Below are 19,600 nucleotides of genomic sequence, written 5' to 3' on the forward strand. Positions count from 1 at the left end.
TTCCCTGGGCTTTGACTGAAGTGGCTACAGGTTCTGGAGAGAATATTCTACCATGAAAGACAGAACGATCACACACACTTCTTGGCCACCTTGTATGTAAAGGAAGCGCAAGAACCCTGAAGCCATCCCTGAGAATTTCTCTGAAATTTTCTTCATTGAATTTCTTTTCAAAAGCAATTTCTTTCTATCAAATTGAATGAGATTTGTAAGAAAACACATGTAGGAGAAAGTTTTGGCACAACCCTAATCTCTGGTGCCAGTTTCCAAGAACCTATCCTTCTTTGATCCCCATATTTTGGGATGACCCCGGGTTCTAGTATTACGGGAGAAAAATGTCTCCCTATCCACATTCTCCACACCATGGATAATTCAGTACACCTCTATCATGTCTCCCCTTACTTCCCTGGAAGTAAGTCCCAGTGAGTGGTATTTACTTCCTAGTAAACATGAATAACATCTACTGTAGGAGACCATACTGTACTTTGCAGCCAGATTTTCTGAATCTATTCCTCTAGTTTACGTCAAGTCAATTCAGTACTTAATTTCCCAAGTAAGTTGGTGCAAAGACCATCCAAGGGCCAGACTGGAGGAGCAGTGATGGATGCATGTCTCCATATAAAGCTGTTCACATATAAAAATAAGGACGGCTTTTCTTACTCTAATGGTAAAAGTAATGTGCTAGAATGAGGAGCTGAACCCCCCTCTCTTTGCTTTATTTACTCCCTTTCTTTTGCTCTGGACACTCATCTACATTCCTGGCTCACTTCTGTTGAGCTGCAAAGGAAGGAAAGTGGTTGTAGCAACTGCCTATGTAGACAAAAGACACAGGAGATGGGAGGGTTCGCTGTCCTATTTTCTGTTAGAATTTAAGTAAAATATTTCCCCCCATCCTCTCCCCTTCTTTATATTGGGCAGAGACATGAACAATGGGTATCATCCTATCTACTTTGCCCCAATTGTTGAAGTGTAAATGTGTGTCTGTGTCTGTGTGTGTAACTGTGTTTGTTGAAGTGTAAGTGTGTGTGTGTGTCTGTGTGTGTAACTGTGTAAGTGTGAATGTGAATGTTTGTGCCTGCATAAGCATATATGCACCTTTGAAGTGAAGGAAAAGGAGAATCTGTAAGTAGTTTGGAGGAGAAGGTTGAGGCATCCAGGCATCTGGTAAAACCCCTTGATTTGGGACTGCACTAGTGTTTTCTTGGATTTGAATAGCTTTCCCAGGTCAATTTAATAATAACTTTTTGTGGGGCATTCTGCAAAGTTTTTTTAAAAATCTTTAGTGGACTCTTATACTGCTTTCATACCGCTTTCATAATGCTATATCCTGCTTTGGTATAGATCTGGCCTTAAAATGGAAATTAAGCTGCAAAATAACATATTTCAGTATATGAGATTTTACTTCTATCAGTGCCAGGTTAAATATCCCTTCAAGTGTATTTAAACCATATCCATCCAGTTAACATCCCCACCCACCATATATATATACAAATACACTCACACCGGATTTCTTTTCTGGCTACTTCCTAAGTTTGGTGATTAATGGCTCTGTGTAACTTACAAGCAATTCATTAACTGCAATTAAATTGGTAAAAGGGGCATTCTGGGTTCAAAATCCTGTACTTTTTGAACCCACTTACACTTACACTTACACTCACACACACGAGATACAGAGGTAAAGGTAAGCAAGTACGGTACTATCACAAGAGGGATCCATACCAAATAAATGTTATTATGGGAAAGTGGCAATTAGGATTCCCTTAATTATCTGTCATTTTGTATTTATCGTGGTAATGTTTGTTTTACAATGCTTTATTAAATCTGGCTTGATGACAAACAGTCTGTTGGCAGTGTCTCCTGCTGTGCAACATATGGTGTTACACCTAATGAATATTAATACTCTGAAGTACAAATGGTCTTTAGGGACCATCTCTGATGGCTGGGAAACTCCTGCAAATTGTTGTTATTGTACAGGAAGGTTAGCTCAGTTGCTTCTCATCAGTCTAGTTAACAACTGCTGGTAATTTTTTGCCTACCAATTTTGATTGTGTGATTCTCTAGTGTAGATTAATCAATCATCCATCAATCAATCAATGGAGAAGGCAGGTCCATTGTCTCACAGTTCAGTACTGGTGTGCAAAACCAGAAATAGGCACTAGTTCAGTGCTACATCCTGTGCTTTGCATGGAGAAGATCCCAGGCAGAATCCAAGCATCCGCAAATTGGGCTGGGAAATCTAAAGAGCCAAAGCACTTCAGTGTAGACCATTCTAGTCAAGATCAGTGTAGGCCATATGGGTTAAGATCACATTTGCCCAACCAAGATCCTATCCCCAAAATGGGTTCAGCACTTTGGATACCTCCTTTAGAGTTCTGCTGATTCTGACTGAAATCCAGAATAGAATCACAGGCTCACTGAAATTGGAGCCACCAGCCTCCACTGGTCAAGACTGACCAATGATCAGACCTGATATAAGAAAGCTTCCTATGTTCCTAAGTATAGAAAACCAGGTACCCCCACCTACATGGGAGATGTAACCTGATTCTACTGTGCCTCACAGCTGATTATGACGCATGACATACTCCCCTCTCCACAGCAAGCATGGGATTTCATGCCATAAAACCCACGTTTTTGCAAACTCATTTTATGATGGATTTCCCCATTGCCATGACTTCAGTGCAATCCGGGAGTCTGTGTGACCCTAGCTAGCTTTGTCATGGGCTGGAGGGAGCAGCTCTGATTGGCTGAAAGGAAAGCTGCATCTTGTTGTCTTCAATTGCACTTTACCAAGTATTGGAGTGGGGAGAGGAATCAGGAGAATTCCTTTGCCTGTTGTTTTAAATCTTGACTCATCTGAACCAGCGTAGCTGTGCCTAAGTTTAATGAGTTTAAAAGTTGATTGCCCCCAAGTGACCCTTGCTTACACTGATATAGGGTGGAAATGCGGAGAGGAGTGGGCTAAGCATATCTACTCAGAAGTAACTCCTGTGCTCACTTCACTGAGCACAGGAGCAGGGGCAAGGAGCAAGCCTCTGCTCATTCGCTGCCTGCACCAACTCAGTTGATGACATTTTGTTCTACTTACAGGACTCCACTCAACAAACCCTGAACTAATACATTTTAAACTGGAGCCACCAGCCTTCCCTGCTCCCATCCAAACATGAAGAAAGCATAGCATGGAAGCATAATTCTGCAAATGTCTTCCTTAGCTCAGAGTAAGTCAAGGAGTTAAAACAAGGAGAGAAAAATTGCTTGCCCTTACAAATATGGTATTGCCTACTAAATTCTGTTTATTAAGTGGTTTCCACTTCTTTATTAGCATCCTATGATAGAGATATACAAATTAGCAAAACTAGAACAGATTGAGACTATCCAATTCCACCTCAACATATGTTCCACCATGTCTCCATATCAGATTGCGAGCTTCATTTCCCCCCCCACACAAAAATTCATCCATATTTTCATATGCATTCTTGACACATGCACTGTTTCCCCCTATTGACTACAGTGTGTTTCTGCCTATGTTTCAAATGTAAGCATTTTTCAAATGTGTACATTTTGTGGTAGTTATGCACATCCCATTGCAAGTTTGGAAATGTATAGACTTCTGACTGCAGATTTTATTCCATTCCACGTTCAGTTTTGGGGAGGTGCAAACTGGGTAAATTCTGGTCAAAAATGAATTTCTCACTCATCCCTGGTTTGGAATTTGGGGGAATTCAAATGGCTGCTGCCAAAAAAGATGGCCACCTCTTTTGCCACTTCCTGGGGGCTGCCATCGCAGTGGACAGCATCTAAATATATACAGAACAACATAGAGAGACGTTTCTTCCAACTAGCCCTTCTCCCTGGTACCTGTACATATAGCACAAACATCTGAAAGGAGGACACTGCTTGCATACAGGCTTCCATGTGATCCGGAAACTTGCACATTCAGGGTTTCAGATTGTGTGGAAGCCTTCATGTGCATAGCTGAATGTGTGAAGGCTGCCTCTTTGCAAATGTTTTCACTGCGTATATGGACACTAGGGGGCAGGATTACTTGCAGCATGCAATGTTGAAGCAGGACTAGTCGGCACCCACCCCTCCCCACCTCCTATCTATCTTTCTATCTATCTATAAATGAGCCACTTCAAAAATAAAGTAGATTTTAAGCTTGGCCTAGAGGGCAAGCTATCTATAACTTATTATCCTTTTCACAGGTCAGGCATTCTTCCCTATGGGCTTTAGTAATTCTTTTCCTATTTGTATATCAAAGAAGTTGCCTTATTTTCCAGGAATTGTTATTACCCAGACAGCCAGTGCTGATTTATTGAATGAATTCAACTAACAAACTGCTGTAAGAGTAGCTTATGCTCCTCCCCCCCCCATTTTTTTTAACTCCAGTGGCAAGTCTAGCATATTTTTTTGCTGTAGGCAAGACCTCGTATAATGTCTGGTTTCTCCTTTCATTCACTCACACATATACAGATATACACACCTGGTTTCCTAAATAGCCATAATCCACAGTAAACATCTGAGGAACTAATTAAATGACAAATTAGAGAGGTTATTCACTCCATAAGAGATAGCAAATAGTGCAATATCTATTTAAATCACAGGACCAGTGGGAAATACAAATGAAAAGGTATAACGCAAGAGAATTTCCCTTTCAGTAAGTATTTGTGGTTCTTCATTTGAAAGTTATTGCCTGCAAGCCACTGTATGTATGGGGTGATTTAATGATCTAAGGAGTACAAGGGAAAAGAAATGAAATTTGTTTGAGTGCAGAAGCTATTGTCTCTCATCATTTGAGGCTATGAATTCTTGGCAAAGCCTTGAGACCTGAGCATGAAAGTTGTACTGCCAAGATTCTTTGTTCCTTAGTACTGTATTGCACCTCTGCCATTTGGCAGATGCTTTCCCCTAATGAGTGCATGTTATGATGAAGCTAGAAGCAAAATTAGCCAGAGCTCCTTTTTCTTCTTCCCCCATTTGTATTGGTATCTAGTATTTACAGAGACACGGCAATGTCCCTGTAGTTAAGGTCGGAGAGTGGAAAAAGCATTCTACCATTATAAAGGGGTAATTGGGGGGTGGTCATTCTAACATTCATAAAATAAAAAATGTTTCACCAAACTTCCTGAAATTAACTTGTACCAGAAAGAAATGTTGGTTTTACATACCCTGAAAATTTCAAGAAGATTGGTGAAATATTGAGGGAAGGAGGGCAGTTTAAAGTACAAAAGAAAAAAAAACCTTCACTGAATCAAAATGGTTCTGATAACTTCCATTGGCGATTTTTTTATCCATGAAATTTGAAGTATTGAACCCCTCACTCAGTAATCCAGTGGTGGTGTCTTCTTCTTCCTTCCTTCTAGTTGGTGGAATAGCTTTTCTTTTTTTAAAAAAAAAATATCTTTCAGTTCATTTTTAATTAATATTTATTCATCCTATTAGAGTGATACAGAGGCCTTCTTCAGCCATAGTGTGACACATGCTCGGTAGCATCGCTCTCCCCCTCCCTCCTGCCTCAGATCGATTAGAATGTTGAAAATAAAATGGCTGCCTAGCACAGACATTTCCTTAATGGAATCATCAATGTTTTCTTAGAAGTAAATTCCATTGAGTCTAATGGTTTTACTCCTGAGTAAATGTGTAGGGGATTGTAGCCTTTTTAAAACTGCCTAGAACCTTGGAAGGGGGAGAGTGAGAGAAGCTACTAAGAATTTTCTCTTCTTTCCAGCACAATAATCCTACAATTAACAACTTGCTTATTTTGTGTGTGTGTCATGCTCCTGCTAGAGGAATCCTCCTCAGAGGAGAAAGAAGAGCCCCCAGAAAGCAGGGAGACACATCAAGTACTGACACCAGACCAAGAAGAGCCTGGGCCTTTAGAGGGGATGGCTGCAGGGCCTTTGGGGGAGATGGCTCCAGGTCCTTCCCTGACAAGAGGAGGGGTCTCTTGAGTAGAGGCTGAGCAACCCCCCTGACCCTCAGGAGTGCCCTCGTCTCAAGTGACAAGCCAACAGGCCTCCTGAAAGAAGGAGTGCTCAGTTGCAAAAATGGTCTCCTTGGGAGAAAGTAATTCCTTGTGTGTAGGGCTCTAGCTAGAGAGCTCTGATGGACAGCAGCTGAGACTGGTGGGGCTCAGCAGCCTTTGTGAATAAAAGCCAGCAGTAAGAGCTTGCTGGTGGCTGGAAATAACATCTCTCCAGCTTCTTTTGGTTCCTGACTTGGCCTTGGTACTAAACTTCTGGGCTACAACTTTGGACCCCTGCTTGATCCTGCTACTGGATTGTGTATGTAATGGGCTGCCTAACTGTGTTTGACCCTTTGCCTGTTTGACTACTTCTGCATTTACCTGAACTTAAAGCCTGTCTGCTGGAACATTGGTCAGGCTATACTTAGCCTGATGGTCAGCTGTATAACCAAGAATGCTACAGCCAGGGCAGGACTCTGTGTGTGTGTGTTCTTTTAGTCTTCATTTTATAATTGCTGTTGCTTGTTAAAGCTTCCTCTTCCACCTGCCTACAATTTTTTTTTAAAAAAAATCCATGTATTTGATTTTTAAAGAATTTTTATTCCTTGAGTCTGACTTCATATTGTGATGCAGCCACTTAGGGAGCCTCAGAGCTGATCAGAAGGGAGGGGTGCAGGAGAAGAGCCCCATTGCTCTGGGAAAGTGGGTGGGAAGGAGGGATATTTTGAGGAAAGTTTTCCCTGCTTTTGCTGACCCAACTCTGGCAATCCAGTCTGACTGAAAATCACAATATGGATATATACTGCTTGGGCTCTTATTAGCTATGATGGGTTTTAAAGTTGATAACTGGGGAGGAAGGTATGTGTTTGTGTGTGTAGGGAGGGGTTTGGGGCTGGGGAGTCTTTTCATGAATGCAAAACATTACCATACTTTAAAAAAAAAACCTTTAAAAGTTGGGAAAGCACTTGTGCCCCAAACACTGCTCTTCTATCTTGCCATGCCTAGGACATGTAGGTTTGTCAAGATATAGGAGGTAGCCACTTGTTTTTTGACTGCCTGGAGTTGGTTGTAGTTGAGTAAGATCCCCTGCTCCAGTGCTGAAAGCAAAGGGAAAGCTAATCTGCCCTCTGCATCAGTTCCATGTGCACTTATCAAAATGAAGCTGGTACATAGTACCCCCACTACTGTTCAGCTACCCCCTTATGACAAGGCAGCCATGGAATCCCTGCTCACGCTGAGAAATTTCTCAAATTTGTCACTCCTTCCCACAATTTCTTCAGCTTCAATTTCTTTTTTGCCTTTCCCCACAACAAATGGTCAAAAATAAATAGACTGAAAAATGTGGCACAGTGCTATTTTGAGTGCCTGACGCAGAGTATGGGGCTGGACAAGCAAGATACTAAAGCCCCTCGCTCTAGCTTCCGCTAAGGGACTCTTTTGTTAACAACTTGAATCATGCATCAAAATCTCATTTCTACGAAGGGTGATATGGCAGTGGTCCCATCACAGCTAGGTACAGTGAACATCAGTGAGCAGATTTGTTGAGCTGGAAAGTGTTAACTGAACTACTTGCTGCATGTTTAGTGAAAGGAAGAACTGCTTGGTTTTCCCCCCGCCATCGAGTGTGCTAATTGAACCACCCTTAAACCAGCACTACAGTGAGAAAGACTCTGTGCAAACCCTGACACTTGAACAGAGTGCACTTCATACCTTTGCTAGTGGCTGTAAAATGAGACCCTCTTGATTATGTAAAAAACCCAAAAACCTTCTGTCCTCCATGTGCATAAGTCTTTAGAATTTGTTCTCTTGCACAATAAATTAGAGTTGTGCATATTATTTCAAAGCTTGATGGGGAAATTCATTTCATGCTAATCCCAGTTCAAGGGGGAGTGATACAAATAGAGATATCTTGAGCTGCTGTCGTTACAGTATGATTCAGCGCCTGGGAAATGATACTGTTACTATTTGGTACAGTTACATAGCTTGTCACCAGCCACCATAACTCCTGATGAGATAGTCTATTAAAAGAATTAGAAAAGAGTGATACAAATTCATACTTGGGCTTATTGACGCAACGGGGATTCACTTGGTAAAAATGTTTTCTGTAATGCCATACTGAAGGGTAGTCTTGCATTGTCCTCATGTTGGCTCCTTCAAAGTGTTGTAAGCGGTCTTGTGCAATTTGCTGGGCTCCAACAAAGCAGAACTGAAGGCTGTGCACTGCCAATGCTAATATCACATCCTAGCACTCACACTAGAATTCACCTGCCTACCTGTAGACCAGAGCTACATAGGATCATGTAGTTGTTTAATAAGTAATGCACCAATAAATTAGATCAATTAAATAGATATAGAATTGTACTGCTGGAAATGGCCATTTAGAGCTTGATACTTTGGGCTGTTTTCCTGAAAGACTTGGACAAAATGAGCAAAAGGGTTTCTGAATTATTTTATATTGGCTAAAGAATGGAATATGATTGCTTTACTGCTGAAGCTAAGGAGATCCAGTAAACTACCCGGATGGGAAATCACATTGAACCCACACAGAAGCTTCTCTGAACTCTTCAGAAGAAGATCTGGGAGGGTATGAATGTACTAATAAATCCATTTTCTCTTTTTAAAGAGCATTAACTTATTTTTATATATCATGTTGCCTATCCCCAGATGAGAACCTATCTTGGGGAGTGGATTTCAGACTTTAAACTGACTTTCTGCTGGGAACTTCTGCATAAACCCCATTGAGGTTAAATGGGATGTGTAAAAGAATACAGCATGGTTGTGTGCCCCAAATAGGTTCTTGTATCATAGCACAGCTACAGATCTGGATTCATACCAACACCATTGTTTTGCTTAAAAATCAGTGATTATCATCTACAGTGGTCCAATAACACCGGAGACCAGATTCCCCCCCAACTCTTAGCAGAGTGCAAGGGGGATGATCTATGTTGGCTGTTGAACTACAAGCAGCTAAAACATAAATTGTTATTACTGTGCTTAGGGGATTGGCCAGCTTGATTATTCTTTCATCTAAATAATTCCAGTGGCTTTAGCGATAACAGTAGAAATATCCTTAAACAAACCAGAACAGTCAAAATTGTATTAGCACTGATGACTTGTTTACAGGTTTCTGCCTATCCACACATAGCTGAAATATAAGTAATTCAATAGACTGAACTAATTCAATATCTATATTAGCCTGGATTCTCTGCAATAACAAATAATGAAACAAGATGTAAAAAACCAAAAAAACTGGTGGAGGGTTAGGCTGCTGCATTAATCATTGCGTCCAGAAGCCATGAAGCACACCACAACTGACGAAAGTGTTATATTATATTGTTGTTTCTAGGACAAAAATACTACCAGATGTATTTATATTAGCAATACTTTAGACTGCCTCAAAATAACAGAATTGAAAATACAACCCTAAATTTGACATAGAACCCATAGTCTGGGTTCGCACCATGGGCAGCCACAGCGTGGCTTAATTTTTGCAAACAAGCACACCCATGGTGGGATGTTCATACCCATGGTGGGTTGTCATGTCATCTGAACCAGGGACAGCAATTTTATCATGGGTTGCCAAGATTGGTTACAAAGCTGCTTGGCAAAAGTGCAAAAAGGTGTATGCTGTTCTGTATGATTTTTCACACACTTGTGAAAGACCGGGGGAGAAATAATATTAAGAGAAAAGACCAATTTAGAAGCACCTAAAATTGGGGTGGGAAAGGCACCAGAAAAGGTATTCAATGATTGATGGACTGAATCATATACACTAGATGCTGGAGAACATGGACAGGAACATGATGTTGCTCCTATGTCCTGCTTGTGGGTTCCTCGTGAACAGCTGGTCGGCCACTCTGTGAACAGAGTGCTGGACTAGATGGACCCTTGGTCTGACCTAGCTTGGCTCTTCTTATGCGCATATGAATATGGTTTCGAACATCACCAAGTGAATGTCAAATGAAGAATTTAGGTAAAAGTGGTAAATGCTGAGGACACATGATGGAGCCACCTTGCTGAAGCTAATCTGGTCTGAATCTGATCAGTGCCTGGATGGGAGACCACCTGGGAATCCCATATATGCCACCTTAATATACCGATTAGATTAGATTATTCTGGTTCTTTCTGCAATGGGGCCATGTTAAAATGGTAGAAGACTGAAATCCCACACCTATGGTTTTATCATTGGTTAGAGTTATTATTCTGTGTGCCACTGTAAACCTTCCTTCTTTAGCATGAAACCGTTTCAAGCGAGAGAAAGTCAAACTCCACAATCTTGGGCTGGATCTACACTACTGCTTTAAAGTGCTTTAAAGCACTTTATAACAGTTTTGAACATGGCATATGGAGTGTATCCTGGGCCCCAACAGTTGTCAAAACTGTTATAAAGCGCTTTATAGCAGTAGTGTAGATCCTGCTATGTTTTGTACACCATTTGAGCTTGAATGCCAGTTCTTATATGAGCCCCTTTCACAAAGGGGCTCAACACTGAATACGTGAGGGAGAAGTGGAGCTGTGGTGGCCCACCACATATTAACAATGGCACACCCTTTAGGCCATTTCTCTGTAGTTCTCCCTCCAATCCAGAAGATGAAATGTTTGGGTTTGGTGCAGTTTATGACTGAAAGGAGCTTTACAGCTAGTAAGTAGCATAGACTGGTTAGCGTGTTTTTATTTTGTCTGAATTGGCTTTCCAACTGTCTGTGGTTTCCCATCCCCTTTCTCTCACTTGTATACCTCAAAGATTTGTGCTGCTAGTTGCATTGGGATCAGTGCTGAATCTAGTCAGCATCGTCAAGTGGTTGTTTGGTTTGAGCTTAAGCTGCTGGAGGAAGCCAATTTGGTCTCTGCTCCTTGAGCCCAGGAGGCCATAAATCTGGAAAGTTCCTTTGACTACCAAGCACAGCCCCATGAGGTGGTGGCACTGTACTATGATGTGGTTCGAAGGAATCACATTGCCCCCTGCTTTCCTTTACAAGGAAATCCCCCAAAATGCACCAAAAATGCCTGGAGTAGTTCGACCCGCTGACACAAAATGTGTCGTACAAACTGCAGAATTCTGTCAAGCCAAAACAGAACTTGATTTCCAGAGATGGAATTGCTAGTAAGGCCTGAATGTCTCTATATTACGAATGGGGAACCTTTGGCCCATCAGCCAGATATAGCTCTGGGGTTGCCCATCTGGCCTGCCAGCCGCCACCCCCTCCCTCAGCAAGAAAAAACTGTTATCTCCTATCAGCAGCTGATCAGAGATAAGAGCTTTTCCCCGCAGGGGAGAGTGAGTGAATCCTGCTTACTTCTGAGGCTTGTTCTGCAAAGGCTTGTCCTATTTACTTGTGAATGGTCAAGCTGCTCATGCTTACCTCTGCAGATGCTTGGTATTTGTTTGTTATTTGAAAATGCTGCAGAATTAGGGTGACCATATGAAAAGGAGGACATGGCTCCTGTAGTTTTAACTGTTGTGATGAAGAGGGAATTTCACCAGGTGCTGCACACATACAAATGACACCTGCTGAAATTCCTTCTTCATCACAACTGTTAAAGATTCAGGAGCCCTATCTTCCTTTTCATACGGTCACTCTAGCTCAATGATTTAATCCTGCTTACTTGTGAGTAGACATGCAGAGCCTTGATATTTGGGATGCTATTTACAAGTGCTGCTGAATGATTCAGTCCTGTTTACTTTTAGGTAGACTGAAGCCTTGAACTGCTTACTTGGGAGTAGGCTTAAAGTCAGTAATAATGACATTTTGCACCACCCACTCTGCGTTTGTCTCTGCCCACAGATGGAATGGAGCCCCCAAGACCTTTCCAAACATTGGAATTCAGCCCTCAAGCTGAAAAGGGGTTCCCTTTCCCTGGGTCCACTCAGCCTTCCATCCTCCCGAGGTCGGTAAAATGAGTACCCAGTTAGCTGGGGGAAAGGGAATAACGGCCAGGGAAGGCAACGGCAAACCACCCCGCTATAAGGCCTGCCAAGAAAACGACAGCGAAAGCTGGTGTCCCTCCAAGAGTCAGTAATGACTCAGTGCTTGCACGAGAGGTTCCTTTCCTTTCCTTCCCTGTTTTATGTAGATAGATGAACAGTAATACAGATGTGCAGTTAATCTGAGTTAAAGGCATTAAATATCTGTACATTTGACTGTCAGCTGAAGCATGGGAAGTCAATGTATTTATGATGGTTTTGTTTTCCCCAGTATTTTTTGGCACATTGTCACTTTTTCCAATATGCTTTTTCAAAACAATTTACAATATTGGCAGTACCCTTCTGCATAAAAATCTTTGTAATTTCACAGTACATTGGTTTCTGCTTTGTTATCTAAATCATAATTAGAAAATAGCAATTATCAGACAAGGTGGGCCATTGTGCACCAAATGCAGATCTGAAGTAATATTCATTTTAAATTCTTAGTGCCCAGTGAAATGTTTACATGCTCAGGTTGCAGCACCCAAGTGTTACCCAAAATTTGGGAATATGAGGTTGTCCGATGTTGAATGGGAATGGATTTAACACCTAGCTCAGATGCCTTTAAAGGTGAATGAGAATGAGGACACATATAGGAAGGCCTTTGCCACAAATACTGTGATTTGTCTGAGATCATATTTAAAGGCAGAATGGGTTTTATCCAATGGTGGCTTTGTGCTAGTGAAATGCACTTGGTTTTCACTGGTACTTTTCTTTGTACTGTAGCCCCCAACACTCTTTAAAAATTGCTCCTGAAGTTTGGAAAGCCCTCCAGAACAGTACTGGGGTCGGCATGGGGTTTGTCATAGAAGGCTGCAGGCGGTAGAAGGATCAGAGAATTTGGTGGCTCAACTTACACAAACAGAAGTGCTTCTGCTAGTGCATACAACCTAATAACCCAGCCTTGGATACAACCTAATAACCCAGCTTTGAACTTTATACACACAGCTCTCTCTCCACTGTTTCATCCTGCTCTGCAATTCTTCTGTAGGAAAAAACTAGATCAGCCTCCCATCCATGCTCCCCAGCGACTGATGCTGGAGAACATGATTTCACTATGAAAGTGTTCATGAACTTAAATCTCTCCAGCTGAAATCAGTAGAGCTTTGAAGTGCTTAAATTTGGGTGGGTTTTGGCCAGAGCTGTCTACTGCTTATGCTAGCTGGATGGCTGGTAAATTAGCATTCTAGTTCCTAATGTGACAGGAAAGACACTTGTCATCTGCCATCTTGTGATGAAAGAATGCACTCCATTATCCAGTTCAGAGAATTTGAAAAGTGCCCAGTACAGAATGGATGGAACCCAGTGGGGACAGTGCATCCTTTTATATGAAAAGCATTTTCTCTCATAGATCTCATAAAATCATAGAATAGCAGAGTTGGAAGGGGCCTACAAGGCCATCAAGTCCAACCCCCTGCTCAATGCAGGAATCCACCCTAAAGCATCCCTGACAAATGGTAGTCCAGCTGCCTCTTGAATGCCTGTAGTGTGGGAGAGCCCACAACCTCCCTAGGTAACTGATTCCATTGTCGTACTGCTCTAACAGTCAGGAAGTTTTTCCTGAAGTCCAGCTGGAATCTGGCTTCCTTTAACTTGAGCCCGTTATTCCGTGTCCTGCACACTGGGAGGATCGAGAAGAGATCCTGGCCCTCCTCTATGTGACAACCTTTTAAGTATTTGAAGAGTGCTATCATGTCTCCCCTCAATCTTCTCTTCTCCAGGCTAAACATGCCCAGTTCTTTCAGTCTCTCTTCATAGGGCTTTGTTTCCAGACCCCTGATCATCCTGGTTGCCCTCCTCTGAATATGCTCCAGCTTGTCTGCGTCCTCCTTGAATTGTGGAGCCCAGAACTGGACACAATACTCTAGATGAGGCCTAACCAGGGCTGAATAGAGAGGAACCAGTACCTCACGTGATTTGGAAGCTATACTTCTATTAATGCAGCCCAAAATAGCATTGGCCTTTCTTGCAGCCATATCACACTGTTGGCTCATATTCAGCTTGCGATCTACAACAATTCCAAGATCCTTCTCATTTGTAGTATTGCTGAGCCAAGTATCCCCCATCTTGTAACTGTGCCTTTGGTTTCTATTTCCTAAATGTAGAACTTGGCATTTATCCCTATTAAATTTCATTCTGTTGTTTTCAGCCCAGCACTCCAGCCTATCAAGATCACTTTGAAGTTTGTTTCTGTCTTCCAGGGTATTAGCTATCCCACCCAATTTTGTGTCATCTGCAAATTTGATAAGCGTTCCCTGCACCTCCTCGTCCAAATCATTAACAAAAATGTTGAAGAGCACTGGGCCCAGGACTGAGCCCTGCGGTACCCCACTTATTGCCTCTCCCCAGTTTGAGAAGGTTCCATTGATAAGTACTCTTTGAGTCCGATTCTGTAGCCAACTGTGAATCCACCTAATAGTTGTTCCATCTAGCCCACTTTTAGCTAGTTTGTTAATCAGAATGTCATGTGGTACTTTGTCAAAAGCTTTGCTGAAGTCAAGATATATGACATCCACAGCATTCCCACGGTCCACAAGGGAGGTTACCTTATCAAAAAATGAGATCAAATTAGTCTGACAGGACTTGTTCTTGACAAATCCATGTTGGCTTCTAGTGATCACCGCACTGATTTCAAGGTGTTTACAGATTGACTTCTTTATAATCTGCTCCAGAATTTTCCCAGGGATAGATGTAAGACTGACTGGTCTGTAGTTCCCGGGTTCCTCCTTTTTGCCCTTTTTGAAGATAGGGACAACGTTAGCCCTCCTCCAGTTGTCCGGCACCTCACCCGTCATCCATGATTTTGCAAAGATAATAGACAAAGGTTCTGAGAGTTCTTCCGCTATCTCTTTCATTACTCTAGGATGCAGTTCATCGGGCCCTGGAGATTTGAACTCATTCAAGGAAATTAGGTGTTCTTTGACCATTTGTTTATCAATCTCAAACTGTAATCCTGCCCCCTCAACATCTGCTTCCCTTTTTCCAGGGGGGTCATAGACCTGCTTTTGGGAGAAGACTGAGGCAAAGTAGGAATTGAGCACTTCAGCCTTTTCTTTGTCATCTGTTATCAATTTGCCATCCTCATTAAGCAGTTGAACCACCATTTCTTTCCTCTGTCTTTTACTACTCACATATCTGAAGAAAGCCTTTTTATTGCTTTTAGCATCCCTCGCTAATCTCAGTTCATTCTGAGCTTTAGCCTTCCTGACACCATTTCGGCACTTCTGCACCACCTGTCTGTATTCTTCTTTTGTAGCCTGGCCTTCCTTCCACTTCCTATATGTATCCCTTTTTGTTTCCAGGTCATCTCTAAGCTTTTTGTGGAGCCACATTGGTTTCCTCTGTTGTCTTCTATCTTTTCTCCTTGTTGGAATTGTTTGTAACTATGCCTTTAAAATTTCCTTTTTAAACACTCCCACCCATCCTGTACTCCTTTTCTCATTAGGCTCACTTGCCACGGGACCTTACTTATCATAGTTCTTAGTTTATTAAAATCAGCTTTCCTAAAATCCAGAGTACGTGTATGGCTACACTCAACTTTTGTCTCCTTCATAATCAAGAATTCAAGTATGACGTGGTCACTTTCTCCCAGAGTTCCTGTAACTGCCACTAATCTCCCTGATTAGGAACACAAAAGCATATGAAAGAAGATGTATCCAGGGGTGCCCAGGCTGTGTCAATGAACAGATGATCATTGTCATCAGCTCTGACAGTCCTGTTGGGAAGGGGACGAGTCTGGTAGGACCTTTGTAAAGCCTTCTCCTGTTCCTCATTTCTGCATTAAGTTCCACAGCCTCTGTCGGAAAACTCGGAGATAATTACCCATCGCACGGACCCAATTTGGCAAGGGCCCAGCAGCGCTGTACTGTACTCAGTTTAATGGTTAATCCAGGCCATGCATTGCCTGTCTTAAACCAAACCACACTGAGTCATGTATTTATGTAAGAGTCTCAGATTCTGTTTCTTTAAAAAGGTAGGTGGTTTTTTTTTAGCCCTCATGGTTAATGTGAAAAGCTCGAAAATAAGCCCCGTGTATGGCTTAACAATGGTTAAAACTGGGACTTCAGCTACCCAACATTTACTATGTTGAACTGTCATAATTTGCAATCTATTCTGCAGGATTTGGGAGTTCATAGACATTTAACTCAAAATGCATTTTGTACTTCTAGCCTCAGGGCAGCCCATTTTTAATTATATGATGAACATATGTTTATCATTACCTTGGAATGGGTCAGCTTTCATAGAAAGATTAACTTGGGTGAACTTAATCTGGAAACTTTCAGGTGCAGAATGTCTGATATTTATATCACAAAGGCTTTTCCAATATGATATAAAACAGTGACAATTTTAACTCCTGTGAACAATGATGAACGTGCCCCCAAAGATTCACATTTAATCTCCATAGATGAAGGAGCCCATATGGCTTGCAGTGAAGAGCAGGGCTTTTTTTTTAAGCATCTCACAAGAGAGGCTGCAAGAAACTGAAATTGCTGAATAACCAGAATAAATGTTTCATTGTAAGACCTGGACGACATTGATTGGAAATGCCCAAATGTCATCCAAATCATTAAGATAAGAAGACATTTGTCTGAATGAGCATGCTGGATACATAGATTTGCACGGACATGGTGTCACATGGGGGGGGGGGATCAGCAGCAAATTTGGATATGCAAAAATATATCAGCTAACAGAATGTGATAATGGTGGGTCCACTAACAAAATGATCTTACTTGTTTCAAAGTAGAAAAGCATTTCAATACATACAACCCTAATGTGAAATGATGCTGGTAAACTTACTTAGGTGCTCTGGAAGGCCATTAGGTCAAAGTGGCAACAATCCTTCTGCTAGCAAAATATGTAAAAGTGATTATTGGCAGATTATTTGTCTGCATCAGGCATGCCCCTTCTATATTTTAAAGAAATGAATCAAGGACACAGTTCCACTGAACATATACAGAGGGCTTTGTCTGCTCAGAAGGGAACCAACTTTGGTTTTGGATAAGAACTTGTCAAAGGCTGTCACGTGCAGTTCGTATTAATAAGTAGGGGTGTGCACGGACCCCCCACTCCGCTTCACTTTAAGATCCGCCATTTTCGGATCGGCCCGCTCCGCCCCCACTCCGCCTGTGCCCACTCCGCTCGGAGCTCCGGATCCGGATCGGAGCTCCGGTCCCCCCCCATAGGGGGGGTTACCGGGCCCTGCCGCCATCGCCGCCCATGCGGCGATGGCGGCAGAGCCCGGTGAGGAGGGGGGCCTTACCTGCCTCCGTCCGTGGTCTGTCACCGTCTTCAATTGAGCCCGTGGTTCCACCAGGAAGTCTGGGCCACAAGTGCGGCCCAGACTTCCTGCTGGAACCACGGGCTCAATTGGAGACGCTGACGGACCACGGACGGAGGCAGGTAAGGCAGATGAGGGCGGGGGGGTTTACCGGGCCCTGCCGCCATCGCCGCCCATGCGGCGACGGCGGCAGAGCCCGGTAAGGGACCAAGGGGGAGGGGGCCTTACCTGCCTCCACCCGCGGTCCGTCGCCGTCCTCAATTGAGCCCACGGTTCCACCAGGAAGTCTGGGCCGCAACGGAGACAGGTAAGGGAGAGGAGGGCGGGGGGCGACAGCGGCAGGGCCCGGTAAACCCCACTTACCTTTCCGGCGGAGCTCCGGATCGAGGCGAAGGATCCGCCTTCACCTCGATCCTCTTCGCCACGCTCTGCCGGCCCCCCGATCCTCTTCGCCTCCGCCTTAAGGGCAGGCGAAGCCCCCCACTCCGCTACTGCTTCTCCGGTCCGATTAGAAGCGGAGCACATCCCTATTAATAAGTACTTTTAGACAAAGAGCTCAGCATAGCTTTCATACATACTTTAGAAGTAGAATCTTTCTGAAATGTCTTCAGGCATGCTAAAGACTGCAAAAATTAATCAAGGCTAATATTGTTTTTAAAAGACTATAAAGATATTTAAGCCTGGGGCAATCTTGCTGTGGATTTGGAACATTTTGAGGTCATTTGCAACACATGACATTATGGTCCATCCACAGTCACCAAGGAGATTTTCTCTGGAAAAGCCACATTTATGCAGAGTGCAAACCATCCCAAAATAAGGTGGATTAAAGTGCAATGTGACTAGTGAATAGTCTGCTTTTTTCAGCTAAGTGTGTTGCTGATGGACCATAGCCAAATTCTGAGAAAAGCAGAGAGAAGCTGAAAGTGATTCTCAATGTGCTGCCATGAAGATTGCTCACCCCATCTCCTGTTCTAGTGACCTGTCTAGATTACCTGAATATTAGAAAATGAAGGGTGTAATTGATGCATGTTTAGACAGAAAAAGTCCTACAACATCTAGCATCCCATCCAGCCATGCAGGCTGGGAAATGTTGAGAGTTGTGGGACTTTTTTCTGTTTAAACATGCATAGGATTGTGTCCTAAAAGTGTCTGGCCATTGACCAGAGTAAAGAACAGATCTTTCTTTGCATCGTCATCCACAATTGTAAATAGTTCACTTTCTTTCCTTGTTTGCTCCAGACTTGGTACCCCTAGCTATAACTGGCTATAATTTATTCATCATTTAAAGGATTTCTAAGCTGTCTTTTTGCAACACCCACCTAGCCACAAAAGAATCAAACAGCAATAAAAACAAGAAAAAAAGTCAAAATCAACCAATCATATAACACCACATAGGCAAAGCACCTGACAAAGTCCTGACCCAGTTATAGGCCAAGGTTAATTCATTAATTAATCTTTAGATGGAACATGCCTTAAGATGCACTACAAGCTGTTCACTGAGATAAAAGAAGCTGTATCTTCACAGCTGCACCAAGATAATCCTTTCATTCTGTGATATATTTCTTTCACTGCTCTGTCCCAGAGCATGTGTCAGTTCTATGGTGTATTCCTGTCCCCCCACATCTTAAAGAGATTCTCACATTACCTATATAGCCTCTAAGGGCCTCATCCCCTGTCTGTAACCTGTGGACTGCCAGGCTGGTCCCATTACACAGCTAGCACATAAAATGCAATGGATTTTCCCATAACAGCTTAGTGTTCAGTAAAGTCCAAAATGCAGTTATCCTCCAACATGTACTACTCTGAAATGCAGCCTCCCCACCCCTGCTCACCTTTCTGATCATGAGAAATGATCAAGAATGCACAAGAGTGCACCTGGTGTTGACAATGACATTCCAGCCAGACCACGAGAAATGCAGCATAAAAGTTCCATTTCAGTTATTATTTTTATTACTTTATTTTTTTTTACTGAAAGGAACTGAAATTATTTTCAAAGGGGGAGCTGTTAGAGGGAACAGCATTTAATCATTGATCTAGTTCTGCTTAGGCTGCAATCCTGCAAGCCTAGACTCATTTCCCTGGAAGCAGACATGTTGACTATTTGGGGCAGATTGTGCATCTGGATGAACATCCTGTGGAAAGTAATACAGTGCAGATGGATAATATCCACATTACAATGGACATCTCCCTACACATTTTGTGCCAACTAATCATGCAATACCATGAAGAACTAACGCTGTAAGAGGGCAAAAATCATGCCACACTGCTGGCAGACAATGACCCTTCCAGCCCAGGCCGGGAGCATATATTGTGGATGGATTATATCTTTTCCCACTCCAGAACTGCATTATATATTTTCCCATCCCAGTTTTTGGCAAGATGATACATAATGTGCAAA

This window comes from Elgaria multicarinata, chromosome 5 (genome assembly GCF_023053635.1).
Source record: "Elgaria multicarinata webbii isolate HBS135686 ecotype San Diego chromosome 5, rElgMul1.1.pri, whole genome shotgun sequence".
In the NCBI taxonomy this organism is placed as follows: Eukaryota; Metazoa; Chordata; class Lepidosauria; order Squamata; family Anguidae; genus Elgaria; species Elgaria multicarinata.